Source organism: Ambystoma mexicanum, chromosome 5q (genome assembly GCF_040938575.1).
Source record: "Ambystoma mexicanum isolate Mex_15411 chromosome 5q, UKY_AmexF1_1, whole genome shotgun sequence".
NCBI classification, from domain to species: Eukaryota; Metazoa; Chordata; class Amphibia; order Caudata; family Ambystomatidae; genus Ambystoma; species Ambystoma mexicanum.
Window position 1 is genome coordinate 1220937173 of NC_090933.1, and position 20467 is coordinate 1220957639.

At 45.7% G+C, this 20467-nt stretch overlaps 1 protein-coding gene across 13 annotated transcripts in view; it reads left to right on the plus strand.

Annotated features, from left to right (window-relative positions):
- Positions 1 to 20467, plus strand: part of ADGRB1 (adhesion G protein-coupled receptor B1) — a 698686-nt gene that overhangs the window by 224461 nt on the left and 453758 nt on the right. The window lies entirely within an intron of this gene.

A 20467-nucleotide genomic window follows, 5' to 3' on the forward strand; every position in this document is an offset into this window, starting at 1 on the left:
CCTCCTGGGGCCGAGGAAACCCTGATCTAAAGCAGATTGACCTGTACTGGCCTGACCTCATGGCAATCCTCCCCTTACCTTGAAACAGCAATGCACTGTTCCTCCAGGAGTCTGGCGTGTCTTTTTATCCATTCTCTCCCACCCTTTCCCGGATGTTAGTTATTTTCTCCTTGATGTTGCTTTTAGCGCCCCCTTCTGGCACAGAAATGCTATCGAGCACTGCATGCACTCCAGTAGGACTAGGTCCCACCTGTGCCCTGTTACTGAGAAGTATGACTTTCAGTGTGTATGATACCCTGTGTTCCTCAGTGCCAGCTGTGCATGGCACCATGATGGTGTGACTCTTGTGCTGCCTTCAACCATGTTTTTCTGATGAAACAAAATAGAAAGAAATCAGTGTCTTTCCCTTCGAAAAGTAGTCTATTTACCCTGCTTACATGTTGAGTAGCAACTCGGCAAGAAATCAATAAGGCGGTCCTCTTGTGTCCCCGGGTATTGCTGGCCTGTGTGAGGGTCATGGCAACAAGAGAGTCCGGTCGCAAAGACCAGAGGTGCTGGGTCGTCTGAGAGGAAACAGCCCGCTCCGGGCTCGTGGTCCACAATGGAACTGTGGTGAGGCCAAGTGGAGGCCTGCTGGAGGGCTGCTGGAGGCCTGCTGGAGGGCTGCTGGAGGCCTGCTGGGGAGGAAACTGCACAGAGAAAGCTGGCGGCAGAGCTTGGAATAAAAGAAGAGGCAAAGAAGGTAGAAAAATGTGAGAAACAACAGGAGGGACCGGGCTTACAGTACAGAACCTTGGATGGCATTCGAAGGTTTCTGAACATGTCAGCCATCTCTAGATACTCAAAAGATTCTAATTATCCACTTTTCTCTGATTCTCCTTTCCTCCCTCCTTTCCTTACCCCTTTCACCACCACCCATATCTTAACTCCTTCCTTCCTCCCTTCCTCCCTTCCTCCCTTCCTTCCTTCCTTCTCCCCCTACCCTCTACCCTCTCCTTCCTTGTCCCCTTGCGCTCCAATGCCTTCCCTTCATTCCTTTCTTCAGCAACCCTTCCTTCGTTCATTCCTCCCTCCCTCACTCCTACCCTATCCTCCTTTCTTTCCCTTGTCTTCCCTTCCTCCCTGATTCCCTCGCTGCTTCCCTCACCCTCTCTCTCTCATATTTATTCATCAGCCCTATATTCCTTCCCCTTCTTCCTTCCTCTGTGTACCCTCCCTCCTTTACCTTCTTCTGTCCCCCCGTCTTTCCTCCATTCATCCCTCCCTGCCTCCCTCCCTACCTCCCTCTCGTGCATTTATTTATTTAGATTAAACCACCTTAGATGCTGTCCCCCTATATAGCTCCTGACATAGTTCAAATAATAATACAAAAAAAATGCGAATGGGTGATTACAAAATGCTTCCCCTGCCATGCCCAGCAAAAAGTCAACATTTACATTTAAATGAAGCTCTCCCAGCAAACGGCGACATGTGCTGCTTTTGTGGGGAGATAAGAGACATTGTGCCTCCAATATCCACGCCATTTATGCATGCACGGCTCGGCCTCGTCAGACACGGACCCTCTCTCTCCCAGGATCCATCCCTTGCCTCAGGTGCTGTATTTATTTATAGTTATTTATTTATTTTAATTCTTCATAACGCGCCAAATCGCCCGCAGACCTCGCGGTGCACACAAAACAAGAACCAAACAGACAATTAGAGAGAAGCAAATACAGGATTCCAGGAAAGAACATGAAAGCTAAGGGGCCGTAAAGAGAAAGGTCTTCAGTTTCTTTTTAAATTCAACAAGAGGGATTGATAACTTTAGGTGCATAGGAATTGAATTTCACATAGTAGGGGCCACAACATCAAACTTGGTTTTCCCAAATTTGGCACGGCGAAATCTAGGTTGGCTGAGCCTGCCTTGTTCCAGTGACCTAAGAGATTGTACCGGTGCATAACGCTGGATGCGCTCAGTGAGGGATCTTAGGGTTACAGCGTTCAAACACTTAAAGGTATGTGTGAGGCTCTTAAAGGAGATCCGGTGCTTGATGGGCAAGCAGTGCAGTTTTTGTCTGGCTTCAGGAATGGGATGCCTTCTTGGAAGACCCAGCACTGCTCTGACCGCACCGTTTTGTGTAATCTCGAGGGCGGCCAGGTTGGATTGAGCAGGGCCAGCTAAAAGAGCTGGAATTAAAAAAGGCATACCAAAAAAACAAAACACAGCCGGAAATGAGATATCACACATCTGCATGCATAATTCATGCAGGAGGGCCGGGGAAATAAATCATCATGGGATAACCGCCCTCCCCCGAAGCTCAAAAAGAGACCACACACCAACACCCCCACAGCATGTGGTTTTAAAGGCTGCTGCCCTGGATTAGCCAGAGTTCTGACACAGGAACCCCTGTATCAGAACTCTGTATCATTGCATTGTAGGGGTGCTCATCTCCAGGTAGGGAGAAAATGCCCAGGTAGACTAAGTGCCTGATTGTGCCCTCCCCCACTAGCCAACCCAACCCACTTTGCCTTATAAAGCCACATGGGCACCGGAAGACCGTGGAAATGGTAGCGTTCGGGGTATAACTCAATATAACTTGTGACTCCCTGCAAGCTCGTGCATCTGCCTTGTAGGACTTTAGTCGAGTTTTTCTGGGCATCGGAGGACATCAACATCTTGATCATCCTCCCATTGTGCAGTCCAGGGGCGAAATCTTAGGTCGGGACAGTGGTGTTGGTCCCCCACCCAACCTTGGTGGCACACCATTTTGTACCCCTCATTTGGTAGGGACCCCTTTCCTTTAGATGTCACCCCCCCACCCCCCACCAACATTTCCAGCAAAGTTGCTAGACTGGTGGAGTCAGAAAGTGGCTAGAGCAGGTGGTCAAGTGAATGCAAATGCCTTTTTCCGTAACATCAATGAGTAAGGCCAATAATCTACTAGCCTCTCTGGCCGATTGTATGCATGTTGAACTTTGTCGGTCATCTGCGGTCCTTTGTCTTAATCTTTACCCGGTCCCAACCGACTACAGTCAGACACATCTCCTAGATAAAAGCTGTTGCCTAGAAATCCCACAGGAACGCCCATCCTAAAATGACTCATCCGGTTCCTCACTCATGGACCACGCCTCATCTCTCTCTGGAGACTGGTATTTGCTGGACACACATCTCTGTAATCAAAGGAAAGGGCAAAGCGGCAAGTTGGAGACTGGAGCCCCATCTACTCAATGGCAGCTCTCCTTCTACCTCCAAGGATCCAACCCAACCTCAAGACCCGGACTCTCTGCCTTGCGCCTTAATCCACATGGACTCGGGGTCAGCCATGCTGAGGCGCTGTACAAGCATCAACAATCGCAAGACAAATGTCTGCTGTAGTATGCAGGTGCAAGCCTCAGACACCTGAAGCAGTCCTTCAATTTGCACTCATTTATCTATTTGTAATTGTGAAAAAGAGGAAGGATAGCTCATTGGCAAGGCGTTTGTCTTGAAAGCAAGATAATGCAGCGCTATACAGGTTCAAATCCCGATCCCGCGCTTGTTGGTATTAAGTGTATTATAAATGAACAATTCAAATAAACAAACAACATACTTTTTTTTAAGTATACAACATAAAAAAAGTTTTAAATTATTTACTAATCGAATTTCACAATTCAAACATTTTATACAAAAGCACATAACATTCTTTAAAAAAAAATTCCATTCATATACACATCAATTATCCCCCTAATATAAAACTAATTTCATGATTTGAAGACATCGATAAAGGGTGTGTAATTAACAAGGATAAAGCCAATATTCCCTAAAAAAAAAAAAAATCCTCCCCAAGGAATTCCCACGGGGAGATTTTTCTGCTCATTTACCGAAAGGCGTCACGCAAAGGGCCTTGTTACAAGCGTTGCGGTACAAGTAAAAACGTGCAATATTTCAATAGCTCCTTCCTATTTTAAAATCTCTCTTTATTCTGATTTGGAATTCCACGCCCTGTGCACAACATGTGGTGCCCAGAAACCACTGCGTGGAGTAAGTAGCCCATATTTAAACCATGCCATACTTTCCATGTGGTCAACGTTTACAGTGATTCTAGCTCACAAGTAGGCTGTGTTAAGAAAAGAGGCGGGATTTAAAATATTAGGTTTTGGGCCTCATTACGACCCTGGAGCCAATGGGTTAACGGTGCAGTAAAAGGCTGTGGCGCCGTTAACCCATTAGCGGCTTACTACGAGGTCCCTTTGCGGGACCCGACTTGAATGGCTGGTCTACACCAGCCGTTAAAGTAGGGACCCGCAAAGGGACCTTGGTGCTAAGTATGGTACCACAATTTGCGGGACCCTACTTAGCGCCTTCCCCAGTCCCATTGAGCCCTATGGGGCAAAAATGGGAATGGGGAAGGGCCAATGTTCAATGGGGAATTACCGCCCTGCCAACCTTGGAATGGGGTGGTAATTCCCCATTGAACATTGGCAGACTCGTTACGATACCGGCACCAACCATGGTGCTAATAGCGCCATGGTTTAGCGCCAGTATCGTAATGAGGGCCTTTGAGGTTTCCATGGCAGGCTGTAATGGGTGTTAGTGGCCCACTCCAGAGTTAAGGGCATATGATCAGGCTGAGAGCACTTACCAAGGGTCCACGTGTTACAGCCCGGCCAAGGTGGTCTGTAATGACATTATTGAATTGGCAGGCCTGAGAATAAGGCAAGAGACCTTGAGAATGACCATTTTTGCAAAAGAAAAGGTGCTAAAAGAATGAAAAGTGTGACTCGCCATCACAAAGCAGGACTTAATTATGACACCGGGCATGCAGAGTGAGGATGTATACCGGTTGTGCAGCACTGTGGAGTCAGGCAATGCGGAAGGCTGTGGTTTGTGGAGCGAGGAAGGGCAAGAGGGCCAGAGTGAGCTGGAGACCAGCGGGGACCAGTGGCGAGCAGGGTGACAAGAGGGATTACACAAGGTGAAGTGGCAGAGAGAAAAGCAGACAAGGGGACAGAGAAAAAGGGGAGAACTGGGGAAAAAGGGAAGAAGGCTTCCACCTGGTGGAAGGGGGGCACATAACTCTAAGCACCTTTAATCTATAATTAACTTCTAACTTTGCAATAGATAACCAGCGCCTCGATGCCTGCGGGTTTAGCACGCTTAATGTTCATGTTAATGTTAAAGGTATTTGTATTGCACACTGTCATCACCGTGCGCTGAGCTTGGGTGTGAATACCGGATCGATGTGAGTCCTCATGTGCTGTTCGTGTGACTTATGTGTTGTTTTTGTTCTGGTGTGGTGAAGTGCGTGCGGTTTGCGGTGCAAGAGGGTGGCTGTGTGGATTTTTGTGTGAGTTGAGTATGCAGAAATTTGAGCTTTTGAGTTAGTGGGTTATATGTCTCTTAGTCCTTATAATTCTTCTTCGATGTATCTGGTTGTCCTATGGAGTAGGCATATTCTTTCTCTTTCCTGTGTGTCTAATTGTTAGGAGTGATGGCGTAGCAGCTTCCCAGCTGTGTTATTTCTGACATTTCTGTACCAGTTTGAGGTGTGTATTGTCACCCACTCTGATATTGGTGCTGTATTTTTACTATCACCCGCTCCATAAACACGCGCGGGCAGGAGGAAAAAAACAGCAAAAGAAAATGAGACCAGAGTGGATGGAGTGGGACAAAGCACATGTCACAAGGAAGGAGCAGAATTGGTGGCTGTGGAGAGTGTGAATACCTTATACCGCCAATTCAGTGCTGCTCCGGCTCCACTATTCTCAATGGAACAGGCAACGTACCAATGTCTCATTTACCATAATTTACCACACCCGACCACACCTTCCATACTCGTAATGAGAATCTTGATTTTAAAAAAATAGTACATTCAATTAACAGCTATTACAACAGCTTGTTACGAATTTATTAATGTTGCGTTCCATGTAATATTGATTTGCTCATTGCAGGTGGATAGCTCGCGAGTAAAGCGCTGGTTTCTGACACGTGGGAAGTCGGCACTTTCCACGTTCAAATTCTGCAGAATGGCTAACTTAGCTTTTCATGCTACGAAGGTCAATAACTACAGTATCATTTATAAAATGAAGTCATAATAATGACTGATATGACAGTGCTTAGAAGCTGGAGTCATCTGGCATGAAGTGGTATATAAAAACTAAATTATTATTATAGTGCTCCTGCCTCGCTTGCACCAAACAAGCCTATTTTAAGTGTGTTGATTGTGTGTGTGTGCACGCGCATGTGTGTAACGTGTGTGGGTGTGTGTGTGTGTTTGTGTGTGTGTGTGTGTGTGTGCGCGCGCGCGCGCAAATATATACATTGTTGATCCAAAAGAAAACAACAAGTTGATACCTTAATTAGACTACTAAGGTAATTTATTTGACAGCTTAACTGGCCTCTTCTGGAATTCATAATGTGCTTATCTGTGCCTGTTTGTGTACCTGGTTTGTAGCTCATTCAGAGAGGCATCCATTTCTGATGTTAAACCCTTTACACATTGCAGTCATCAGGTTTTGAATGGCACACTGTGTTCATTGGGGTTGTGGTCAGTGGAACTAAAGAGACTGAACTATTTGCGACAAACAATCCCTCTACCAGACAACCATTTTATACCATGTCTTTTCGAGTGCAGGTTTATTATGACATTATAAATAGTATGTGTAACATGTATGCATACAGGTTTTACGCAGGCGTTTATTCTGCACCAGGTGTTCATTTATTTGTATGGTAGAGGGGCGGCACAGAACATAATTGCATTTTCTGCCACCACCTTCCTCTCCATTCTAAAGGCAACAGCATTCACGCCAGCTTGAGATTTTGCTTTCGATTCTTATGAAATGTGACTGCTTTTTACACCAGCTAAAATCAGACAGATTACAAAGGAATCCAACTCGAACACTGCCTGCAGTTCAAAAACGGCAAGTGGCATTTACTGAATTTGCACTACAAAGTGAAACTACTAAGCTGCACAGGCAATCACACTTTTGTTTTGCACCTGAAAGGGCAAATGACTAAAATAGTATGCAGGGGACCCGTTTACACATAAGGGCAAACATAACAGGTTCCCTTGGTGCAGTTTACATTTTATGTAAAAGGACCCCCTGTATTCCGTAAAGTGCCACAAGCAGAGTGCTCCACAATAAGAGATTGTTCAAACTATCCTTATTTTGCATGCATTCAGGATGTAGCAAATAAAGGTGCAATGATATTACGTTGCCTTAACATGTATCTATACATCTGTACATGTGCCAGATTTCTTTACTATGGGATTTGTACATTTTTCCATAAAACACTATAAAACAGTATTACTGTATTCCTTAAAATCTAAAACGTAAATATCTGCACAAAGTAAAGCAAACAAGATATGTAATAAAGTTCCTTATTTGCAGAGGGAGTTCATAATCAGGGTTCACTACTAAAACAAAATATGTCATCTCAGTGTGACTTAACTGCAGAATCTGGGGTCCGTAGAAGTGATAAAGTTCACAACATTTGAAAAACGACTGCCTTACAATGGGGAAGATTTTAGGATTTTAGAGACAAAGAAGTGTTTACTTGTGTTTTTCCATTAGTGGCCCCCGAGGCTGCCAGGTACAATTGTGTTTTTGTTTCAGTGACTCCACTCAATTCCAATATCATGTAATTTGACAGGCAGTGATATAGTCTCACCAGGCAGTCACTGTGACAGAGATTGTGGCATAGCAGACTGACATCAATTTCCTGCCCTTTTGCTGCCAGTCACAAAGGTTGCCTGGGTCGTGTCGCAAGACTACCGCAAATGAGAATGAGTGAAACTCTTTGCTATGCCTGGTTATGCTAAGTTATTGAGTCTTGCGTACTGCGACTTCTCCCTTTTTTCCCTGGTTTCTTGGAGCTTCAGGATCTGTAAGCAGTGGGATAGGGGACTAACACAGAGCAGGGCAAGGATGCTTTGCTGCAACGTGTAACCATAAGCTTAAAAGTATTCTTGTAAAACTACGCTGTGATACCTTTGGGTTTGGGCGTACAATCAAATGCAATAAATAAATAAATAAATACATAAATAAATAAATAAATAAATAAACGTTAATGTACGCCGATCTGAAAGGATAGGGCTCGTTGTAGTGTGATGTTTTAGCCATTTATTTTGGCTTGCCTAGAACAGTGTTTAATGTGTGCACCAGGTTTCTAACATAAATTGTGTGATTGAGCATGGTTTCTGTCATTGAGGTGTGTAAAGAGTGTGGAGAGTTGCGCTGGTGTATCGGTGGGGAATAGTGTAGATGTTTGTCTTTGGCTGTGTACGTCTGTTATGTAACGTACATTGCTCTGCTCCTGAAGTTGTGTCGAGATGGGTTAGGCTAGGGGATGCTATGTTGCTATATCAGGGGGACACCATGCTATGACACAAGTTCAGGGAGCACAGTATCTAGACAGTTTCCAGGGAGCACACTCCTGACTGCCCACTGACACCTCAAAGGCACAGCAAGCAACCAGGCTGACATGGGATTAGGGTGCAATGCAACCAGACATGCATCATGAACTGCCAACTGAAAAATGCAACCATGCAACACAGCAACAGCAATACCAACCTGGCAGTAGGCAACAACATGTGCATTTTGGATGGAGAAATCTATCATGTTTTTGGGAAATGTCACTGGCCCAATGGGCATTCAATTGCACCATTGTTTGCTAATTTGACACTAGTTCCCATTAAGATTCGTTTGGGGCAACGGAAATGGGGCCCCATACAGGAAAACTTGCCCCACCCACAAAAACTCTCTCCTACCACTTGACAAGTTAGCCCCCTGAAGATTTGGTCAAGTTGTGCCCCTGATATAAAGCGTACGGGCAAAGCAAACCTCGCACAAGTCTGACCGCTAACACAACTACATGAAACCCATTTACCACCTGACATTGATTAGTTAGGCACTAATCTTAGTACACCTGTTTCACATTCTCCATCCCTAGAAATACTCATGAAGGTACTGAGATTTTACACCAAAGCACTTACTATTGGCCACAATGATACGTCAATATAAAAGAAACACTCCATAAATAACATGCATGCATGAAAACATGCATGCATAGACATACAAACACACAAGCACATGAATGCATATGTACACGCGCATTCACACACCCCCACACCCACACACTACTGCTACATAGGCATTCAGATATTCAGACACAAAGATTGTGTCTTTGCACTCTCTGTTCTCTCTTTTCCTCTGGCACTTTATTCTCCTGGTGCATCCCACCATCTCCTCCACTCTCTTCCACTACCTCATTCCCCTTTCTCCATCATCTCCCTATGCTTACCCTCTCACCCCCTTACCATCGCTCCCCAGTATTTCCCCGTCCCTGCTTCTAATCTCCTGCAGACCACTCTCCTTTCCTCTCTTTACAACAACTTGACCCCTCTCCTCCCCTGCCCCCTCCCCTCTCATCTCCTCTTCCCTCCTCTCATCTCCCCCTCCCCACCTCTCCTCCCATGCCTCTCCTCCTCTGCCTCTTCTCCAATCCTCTCATCTACTCCCCTCTCCTTCCACCCTTCTCAGTGCTTTAAGTGGGCCGAGGCCTGCCAGGGCCGGGGCCCGGCAGTTTCCTTTAAGTGGGGTTGAGTCGGGGCGCCGCAAAGTACACAAACCATAGTAAGGCACGCAAATATATAAATGTAAGCATTTATATATTTATGTGCGTACCTTACTATGGTTTGTGTAGTATGCAAGCCATCTTTTATAAACATAGAATTATGTTGTATATATAAAATGTTTGCGTAGCTTACTATGGTTTGTGTTTACGTTTTTAAGGCCATGCCCATCCAACAAGCCACGCCCCCAAATGAGGGCCCCCTCGATTTCTTACTCCACTTAAAGCCCTGGCCCTTCTCCTCTACGCTCCTCTCCCCTCTTCTCATACTATTTTTCTCTCCCGACTCCTTCCCTTCTCGCCTCTCCTCTTTCCCTTCCCCACCCCACCCTCCTCTCCTTCCCATCGTCCATGCTCTGGGCTCACCTATCTACCACCGCCCTCCCATGCCTGCCCATTCTATCATTCCCTCTCCTATCATCTTCTATCCCCTCTCCATCTCTCTCTCACTCTTCCCTAATACTCCGGGAAGAGAAATGAAATGCGTGCCCACACGTTCGAGGCGTAACCTGTAATGACATCAAAGTGCCGATTGCCTGCTGTCCGCCGCACTTCCTTCCCGCCATTACAGCCCGCGCCGCAGCCTTTAAGCTGCTGTGCCGGTCCTGGAAAAAATGAGATTCCGCGGAGGTGCTGAAACCTTTTATTATCCCAACTTAAGAACTACACAACCACGATACAGACCATTGCCTTTCAAATCCCTCCGAACATCGCAGTCACCGCGCAAGATGCTGGCCCTGGATTGGGAAAGCTAATGTACTGCATCGCCTCTGTATGTTTCCAGAACGAGCGCGAGATGACATGTTTCACTGCTTCAAGTGGGGCGCGTGGGGTGGGGGGGGTTCTTTTTACCTGCGTGTGAATCTCACAGATGGGTATTCCGATCATCCATGTCTTTCCTAGTTAGCGCCACGAGGCCTATAGCTCCCAAATGATATGCAGAACTCACAGGAGAAGGCTAGCATAGTCTGCTTTCTTTCAATGGGGGCTGCGGGTAGCAGGTGGGCGTGTCCCTTTTATTTATTTATTGTACATTTATAATGCGTCTTTACACAGGTGTTTCAAGGCGCAACCATGGGGGGGGGGGGGGGGACAAGGGAAACAGACAGACGATCTTGACGGCATGATATATTCAGATCGTGCAAGTGCGCAGACAAGTGCAGGGGAGGGGAGGTTGTGGATGACAAATGCAGGGGGGATAGTATTGTTTCTTCCAGACACACTGCACCGTCTTCTATTTCTATTCAGTAATACAACCAACATACCCTCCAATAATGAGTGTCTCCACCAAGGCTATTTAAATCGGATATACCACGGAACAGCCATAAAAGGCCACTGGAACGGTAATGCACACAGTAGAGTGCACCACATTGGCGCCCATACAATATAATGAATTGTGCACAGACAATAGACGCCAATCACAACAATGGCCTCCCTCCCTCCAGGCCACTCTAAATACACCTCGGACCCGAACTCACACACGCTTAAGCAATAAGTCACTCGCTGGGGGGGGGGGGGAAATTACTGTTTCAGGTAACGCATTACCTGAAGCAGTAAAGATTCCCCTACCCCCAGTGAGGGGCTTATTGCTATTAGTACTCCTGCCCATGAGACCAGCGTACTAATAGCATATTTATTCAGTTGATAGACACTCTGGCGTGTAGCCACCAGAAAAAAAAAAACGCCATGCATTCAACTGCATACAAAGTTAGTTCGCCCTACCCATGGTGCCCATTTAAACGAGTAAAAAAATGACAAACAAAGAAGATGGCCTCCATGGAACGAGAGAAAGGGAACTGGAGAAGAGACTTCACGCAGTCCCTTCTTGCTTTCCATAGTGGCCATTAAAATGAAAGAGAAAAAACCCCACATAAAATGGCCACCGTGGAACGGGGGAATGGACTACATGCGGTCTGTTCTCCTTTTCCATGGTGGTCACTCGGGGAACGAAAACCGAGGGACGTGGCGGCGGCTAGTACCTTGTCGGGCTGGTAAGGACCCGGTGAGGGGCCAATCAGATGATTTGTAATAATGTGAGTCTCCCTTCCCAAGGTACTAATATAAGGAATGGCATTGACACAGCTCTTGTACCCCCTCAAAGCACTACACAGTGAGGGTTGAACACAGGGTAAACCCGACCTCACACAGTATAGATTCTCACACGGGCAGACATCTCAGATCGCACCTCAAATTGGCTATAGAACACAAATGCGCAGCACGAACCAACCTCACACAGACTATAAGGTGCAACAAAGTCAGATCAAAGCTCCCTTGACCCATTATATGGCGGAGACGAAGATTTAGGTGCTCTCGAACCCATGCTCTCAGCTTCTAACTTGAAGCTCTAAACTGAATGCTGTCTGGCAATGCCCCTTTCTTATAGACCTTGGCATGAGGCTCGATATTGTTTCCAAATTCAGCAGCAAAGGTTCTGCGGCATCTCCCCTGATTGTAAGGCCCAGCTCCGGGCCCTAATGTCAGACGTTCATGCGGTTATAAAGGAACACAAAGACATTATGTGGCTGTCACGCCTATATGGGTGAAAAGCGTACTGTTAAGCGCTTGACTCTGCACTTATAAGTATGATGTCTGAGCATTCGAAGATTAGTAAATTGGTCAATAATAACAGTTATTATACCACAAAAACAATTGGCCATGTTTGCAAATCACGATCTGGGGGTGCATCTTGGGGATCATTTGTGGCAAATGGTGCATTCTGAAGCACTTTGGTATAGCGACATAGATTTAAACTACCATCCGAAATGCACCTACGTCATGAACATGGACATTACCCTATCTGGGACTGATGTAGCTGTTATTTTGTAATGTATATTTATAGTATGTCATTGTTTGATGTTTTTATATAGTGCCTTGAATGTGTACTTTTACTGGTAATATCTATGCTCTTAATAAATAATTGCACTGTTCCTACTATAAATCTGTCCCACACTGGCCTGTCGTGCTGACCCGCGGACATTGCCACATTGCCGTAGAAGCTAGCCTGAGCCTACCTGAAGTTACTAAGCTGTGCTGCTACGTTTGGCTTCTCCATCAAAGCTCCCTATTGTCTTGTATCAGCCCGTTGCAATGAAAGACCCCATTTGCCTGTATGAGGTTTCCTCTCAATCCCCTTTCTTGCAATAGTCTCCCAGAACAGGTTGAGACCAGGGACATCATTTCACAAAAATGCCAGGGGTAGCAGAAGTGACATCACACGACCCTTGACCCCTGGTGACATCACATGAAGTGATGCCATTTAACCCCACCCCGAAGTGATATCGCGGGATGCGATGGACCGCGACCTTTCACCCGTTGACAAAACAGGGAGTGCTATCACATAGCATTGTACACTACAAAAAATATGGTTACGATATCACTATAATGTGATGTCCATTTCATACAAGAATGGATCGCCATATGTATCGTTAAGATCAGTGTGTATAGGCCCATATTATCAAATTACTGTGAATGCAAGCAGATGTCCATGACCAAATGATAATGATGTGTTATTATATAGCACTTACACTTAAGCACTTTATATAGAACAAATATACACCCAATATCATCCAACCTGTGTTGGTACTCGTTTATCGACCTCAGAAGGATGAAAGGCTGAGTTGAGGCATTTAAGAACAGACTAAATCAGTGACTCAACCCCTGAAGTGTGCCTGAAATAAACCTTTAATGAGTCTAGCAATTATTGTATAGAATTCCAGAAAGACACATTATTTGGTATTCCTAATCTTTCTTATTTAGGGTCAGTGCTAAAAGTGTTAGACTTGTGTCACTCCTTTTCTTCCTTTTCTTCTTTTTTTAAGAGGCCTTAACAAGAAAGCCAGCCACTCCAGAACTAAAGAGCCACAGGGTGCTGGCCACAGCCCATGAGCTTGCATTACAAAAAAAGAAAACACTTTTTTTTCTAGAGGTCGCAAAGGGTGACCACAGAGGTCGCAAGGGAGACCTCAGAGGTCGCAGTTGCGACTTCTGACGACCCATAAATGACATCCCTCTCTCCTAGCCTTATCCAGCATAAGACTTAGCTAACTAGTCTGGCGGAATCGGCAAAACCTCTTGTATTTAAGAAAAGTAGATGTTTTACCACTCGCCAGATGTTGCGTTTTGTTAGCGAAACTTGTTTTTCAGCCTGTTTTTATGTGGAGCCAATTATTTAAAGAGAGAGAGAGAGGGATAGAGCGAGAGAGAGAGATAGAGAAAGTGACAGAGAGATTAATGTAGAGTGAGAGATAAGGAAGAGACAGACAGAGAGAAAGATAAAGACAGAGAACAAAGAGAGAGAGAGAGAGGGAAAAAGATAAAGACAGAGAAGGTGAGAGAGACATAGAGAAAGTGGGAGAGATATTAATGTAGAGTGAGAGATAAAGAAGAGACAGAGAGATAAAGATAAAGACAGAGAATGTGAGAGAGACACAGAGAAAGTGGGAGAGAGATTAATGTAGAGTGAGAGATAAAGAAGAGACAGAGATTAATGTAGAATGAAAGAGAAAGAAGAGACAGAGAAATGAATGTAGAATGAGAGAGAAAGAAGAGACGGAGACATTTATGTAGAGTGAGAGATAAAGAAGAGACAGAGAGATTAATGTAGAATGAGAGATAAAGAAGGGACAGAGAAATTAATGTAGAGTGAGAGTTAAAGAAGGGACAGAGAGATTAATGTAGAGTGAGAGATAAAGAGGGGACAGAGAGATTAATGTAGAGTGAGAGAGAAAGAAGAATCGGAGAAATTAATGTAGAGTGAGAGAGAAAGAAGAATCGGAGAAATTAATGTAGAGTGAGAGATAAAGAAGAGACAGAGAAATTAATGTAGAGTGAGAGATAAAGAAGGGACAGAGAGATTAATGTAGAGTGAGAGATAAAGAGGGGACAGAGAGATTAATGTAGAGTGAGAGAGAAAGAAGAATCGGAGAAATTAATGTAGAGTGAGAGATAAAGAAGAGACAGAGAGATAAATGTAGAGTGAGAGATAAAGAAGAATCGGAGAAATTAATGTAGAGTGAGAGATAAAGAAGAGACAGAGAAATTAATGTAGAGTGAGAGAGAAAGAAGAGACAGAGACATCTATGTAGAGTGAGAGATAAAGAAGAGACAGAGAAATTAATGTAGAGTGAGAGAGAAAGAAGAGACAGAGAAATTAATGTAGAGTGAGAGATGAAGAGGCGGAGACATTAATGTAGAGTGAGAGATAAAGAAGAGACAGAGAGGGATACAGATATAAAGACAGAGAGAGAGAGAGATAAAGGTAGAGAAAGTGACACAGATAATAGTTGAGCTAGAAACAGAGACAGATTGGTAGAGAAAGATAAAGGTAGGACTAGAGATATGAATAATGAGAGAGAGGAGAGAGAGTGACATACACATACAGTTAGAGATTAAGAGAAAGAGAAAGCAAGGAAGATAGAGATAGATGTATGTATGCAGATAAAGCTAGAGCTGGAGATAGAGAGAAGAAAGGGATAGCGATACGTACAGTTAGAGAGGCAGAGGATAGTAAAGTTACGGATAAAGGAAGAAATAGAGGTAGAGATAAAGACAGAGTGAGAGAGATAGAGAGAGGGGGGATAAAGATAGAAGAATAGAGATGAAAAGAGAGCGAAAGAGAGGCATTCATATGTAGATAGAGAGAGAAGGCATGAGAGAGAGAGGGGTAGAGATGGAGAGAGGAGGGGAGGTAGAGCTAAAGGTAGGGAGAGTGGGCGAGGGGGCTGGGAGAGAGATAACAGAGAGAAAGAGAGAGAAGGGAGAGGGAGAGATTCCCATTCTGATCTTGATTGACAATTCGAGTCCTTTGCGATAAGTTGGCAGTGTGCTCTCTACATCGCCCTTCCTCCAGCCGACTTACCTGTTTACTCCGACACTCATCGGCGCCAACAAAAGCAGAACCAAACAGCACCATTTCCTTCACGTATAAGAATAAAGCGCCCGTTGTTAAAGGAAGACGTGGTGAAGATATTCTTTCGAGAGATGGGTGTCCATGGATGTAAGATGCCTTGCAGCGTGCCAGAGGTGCTCCCTGTGCAGGAATTCAAACCTCCCCTGGGAAGCGCTTGCAACTCAGCTGAGCATCTGATGTAGCTTGCGGATACTGCGTCCACTAGGTGGGCCTGGTAGGTCTGCTGGGGTGGACGCCTCAACCCACCCAATTGCCCAATCCCTCCACATGCCAGACTATTCTCAAGGACCATGTCTGCTGGTCCCTCTGAAGGTCGACTGGATTCTGCTATTCCAGGAGGTGGGCGACTCTGGGCCCAGGCCAACTCTTGAGTTTCTAACTTCGGTCCTTATCTGCCCACATAATCTGTGTGAGAGGGGGATTTCCTCCAGGTGTGGTTTAGAGCGGGGTGTAAAGATGCACGACCCCCTTCAGCCGCCTTTCCCTGCGTGAAGGCAACTAATCCAGGGTTTAGAGTGGTACTGAACATCAAAGGCAGGGGGTGACCCCATACTGTATCACTCTTTCTCGTTCTCTTACTCCCCATTTTCCATGCCTTCATTCTCATTACTCTGTATTCACTTTAAAATGGTTACAATCAGCACAAGTATGAGCCGCAGCACCATGCAAGGCTTTTAACCATGATGCTGGGGTTTGCAACCTGTGGTTCTCCAGGGGTTTTGGGTTATGACCGCCACGATCCGTCGCCATTGACTATGCTTGTCACGGCGGATGGGAATTGTAGTCCAGATCATTTGGAGAGCCAAAGGTTGTAGACGGATACAGCTAATTTTGACCACTTTTAACTTTGTTTCAAGCCTTTAACAATTTGCACTTGGAAAGAGAATTCACCATCTAATTGAAGAGCATATTCCAATGTTTTACGTGAACCTCCTTTCTGCTTATTATACATCATCTGGATGGAACTGGCATGGCAATAAAGGTCACAGCATCAGCTCATGACACATATAATTAGCTACCACTGCTGAAGTATCTTAACCTTTCACAAAAAGGCACAATAATAAAAGGTGAAAGGGGCACAACACAACAATGCGTTTTTCCTTAGAGCTCCCACTGAGGTGTCGAGGCGTCGTGGTGGAAGCGGCTGTTTCCGCGCCTGCATCTGAATGCGGTGGGTGCAGCACCTCCGGCGGAAGTGACGTGTGAAGGACCGACTCAGCTTCATCGTTCCAGCAGGAGCCGCGCGCCCTTGCTTGGCGCAGCGGCGTTCCAGGAAGGTCACGGCGCAGATGCCCTGATTCCAGCTGCTGACCGCGTGGCCTGCTGGGGCGTGCGCCTCTGGTGATAAACATGCGGCCATTTGTCACCCTGTCTATCACTGGCTTGCAGACAGCTCTGTCACAACGATTACCATGCTTGGTGTCTACTCGAAGAGGCACGGAGGCACGTTGTCCTGTTATGTGAGGCTGCCCGCCCCCACCCTTCTCGGTGCCGGTGGAACAGCTCAATGGGTTTTTGTCACTTGCCGCTGTGGGATGTGCCAGAGGCGACTAGAAAACCAGTTGCAAGCGAGGCTCGCCACCAAGGCTGAACCTAATCAAATCCCACACCAGAGTCCAGATGGTGCTGGATGTGATAGCGCGCCATCTGGCATGGCATGTGCACAACAAATGATTGGCATACTACCATTTCTCTGATCTGCAAAAAAATGTTGGTCCCTCACCCCTTCCTCTGCCCCCAATGGATTGTCCCTTTGTTGGCCAATCTAGGCCACTCACTTTCACCCTCTGTTGATCTGTGGAAATAGTACAGCGCCGGGGGGGAGCGGGTAATGGGGGGAGGGCTCATTTTAATCCTTTTAAAATGAGGGCACTTACAATTTCCCAATAATTATCTAGTCGCTTTTTGTTGGCATCTTTAGAACTGCCCAAAAGAGGCTATTGCCAGACAGCTGGACTCAACATGCACGAGACCCACATAAGCTATGTTATGCGATTGTGCATTTGTATAGCGCCTTTTTTTTACCATTAGTATGATCTCAAAGCGCTGGCCCTTTGAACCAGTATTTTACTTGCTGTATAAGCGCCTAACAAGCAAAAAATCAATCAATAAATAAATAAATATTGCACATGCTTGTGGAGAACAAACTCAGGGCAGTGGTCTGTAGCAAAGAAATGAGGGGCAAGCTGGAACGTGTGGGCAGACATGGTAATGTATTTGTAATCCACAAAGCCTACATTCGGGGCACAGCCGTTCAGACACGTACAGCCAGATCTGTGTGATTTATCCGCGGCTACATTTCCTGCAACGGAAATTACCGCATTTAAAAGGTCTGTATTTTCATTTTTTTCTGGTCTGCTGCGGGTGTCCCCCGCAACCCCCACACTATAAATTATGGTGAGGTGATTGTAGCGGGGGTCACCCCCGCAGCCGTTTTTTAAAATGTTTTATTACCAACCCCACCAAACATGAATACCATTCAGGAAGCAGGTCATCAGTTCGCTTCTAAACAAAGAGTAGCTTCACTAACACCCGACCTCACACCCCTGCTCGGTAATTGCCTCATGTATTGTATAAGACTGTACATGGAAACTGTATATTGATAATTGTATGCTATTCAAACGGTAAACTGTACTCCATTTTGTTATATATGTATTATAAGTATGTATGTACGAAGTATGCAACTCCAAGATACTTCTCAATGTTGTAACCATCCTCTTAAGCGCCCTTCTACCCCTGGGTCTGGAGCGCTATACAAATAAAATAAACAAACAAACAAACCACTAAAGGTTCGAACTTTTAGTAGCTTGAACTTTTGGTGGTATGCTTCTTACGTCTTTTGGTGGGGTCGGTAATTTTAACTCAGTAATTTCGTCATAAACCGTACAGCCACCAATCAAAGCATCCTATTGTGAATCCCAGCCTTTCGACCCTACCATTGAGATATAGAATGTTGGCACAGGCAATATGTGCGCAAGTCGGGATAGGGCAAGGAAAAGTGAAAATAAGGGTGAAAGACATTGTGATGAGTGGAAAATGAGGAGAAGTGTAGGGGTGAAAACCCTTTTTTTTTAAAAAAAAGAGTTAAAATAAAATTCTCAAAAAGAAAAATGATATGACGGGGCTAATATAGCCCTTTCTCACTGAATGGCAATTACAATACATGACATATAGCCGTGCAGACTCCACGCGGAGTGACAAGGAAGCTCTGCAAGGGTGTAGGGCCTTGACGGTTAGGGGGATGGGTCGCTGGGCCGCAATGAGTACCCTCTTGCCACATCACTCAATGTGTACAATCTTTTGCTCTTTGCAATAGCACATGCATATGCCTCCCTATTACCCATGAAGCAGGCATGTTCCATGCAAGATTGTTTCCACCCCACTCCAATCCAAGCTAAGCAGCCTCTGTAATGCATTCACCAATTCCGTTTTGTGTGAGGTTTGATATTGATATTTTAATTCTATCGCGCTCGTCCACCAGTGTTTCAGGGCGCGACAAGGCAAGGGAGGGGAACAGGGGAGAACAAAACAACGATCTTACTAATCCCAGTGACTGCGAGAACGCACAAGTGCATGGGAGAATGGGAAAGTGCATGAAAGGGGAGAGTAGTTGATAGTGCGGAGCAAAGGAGAAACAGATAAATAATAATAAATACATAATAAAGGCAACAAACAGTGGTAATGCTGCCAGCAATTGGTAAGTGCTAGGTTTACGGTAGTAGACAGGGTAGGCCTGATAAGTGCAGGAAGAAAAAAGGGTGGGGCTGTATGGGTACAGACACAGACCCCAGTGCAAGGGGTGTCCCGGAGGCAGTGTGGGAGGGTGGCAGGGTGGGCAAGTACCTGGGCCCAGAGGACAGAGGGTGGCCAGGTGCACAGTGCCAAGAGAGAACAGATCAGCAGGGAAGATGGGGGAAGAAGGCAGAAGCAAAGAGGAAGGTTTTGAGGCACTTCCGGAACCGAAGATGGTTCCCCTCAAGTTTTAGAGTGGCAGGGAGGCTGTTCCAGAGGGAGGCCGAAGACAGAGATCTGCCCCCAACTCGTTTCTTCTGAAAACGACTGACCCTGAGGAAGTTAGATGTAGAGGAGAGAAGAGCTCGAGAGGGGAGGTATTTGTGGAGGGATAGCTGAAGGTACTTTGGAACCAGGCCTCAGAAAGCCTTGTGGACGATGCAGAGGGTTTTGAATGTAATCCTTGCATCCACTTGGAGCCAATGGAGAGATTTCAGAGCTGGAGAGATACGATGCCAGGGCTTGAGGCCAAGGACAAGTCGTGCAGTCCTGTTCTGGATTAGTTGCAGAGGGCGCAGAGTAGAGGCAGGTAGATTTAGAAAGAGGCTGTTACAATAGTCCTAGCTAGAGAGAACCAGAGCTTGGGATACCATGAGCTTCTGGGGGAAGGAGAGGAAAGGCAAAGTACCTCCGAGGAGGTGCAGTCAGGCGGCTCTTTGTGTTGAGCAATCTTCCCAGTTTTCTGACCTGTTACCGGAGGCGGTCGGATCATATCCTGCATACAGTGGCTCAGAATACCATCGGACACACAACAGAACCACCTTATAGAGACAACGACCCCCCAATGAAATCTATTCTCCTAACCTCTCCCCCCTGCCATGATAATTGGCGTTTGTGCTTTTGAAACGCCATTGTAACCGTGTGTGCAACTGTTTGACCTCTGTAAAAATCAGTTTCTTGATGCCCACGGGCTTTGTGGGCTACTATAAATGAAATAAATAAATACATTGGTTTGGTTTGTTAGATGTTACACACTGTGGGCAGGTGTTGTGTGTACCCATTGTCGTCAAGCGCACCAAACAACTGTGACCATAGCTATGCAGACTCCCAGCACGTACATGCACTGAGGATGGTGGTTTATGGTTCAGACAGGCACATTGGTTTAAGCACCTATGCAGATTTATGTAACAGCCTTATGCATGCGCTTTAATTTTAGTTTTGGCTCCTCTGTGGCA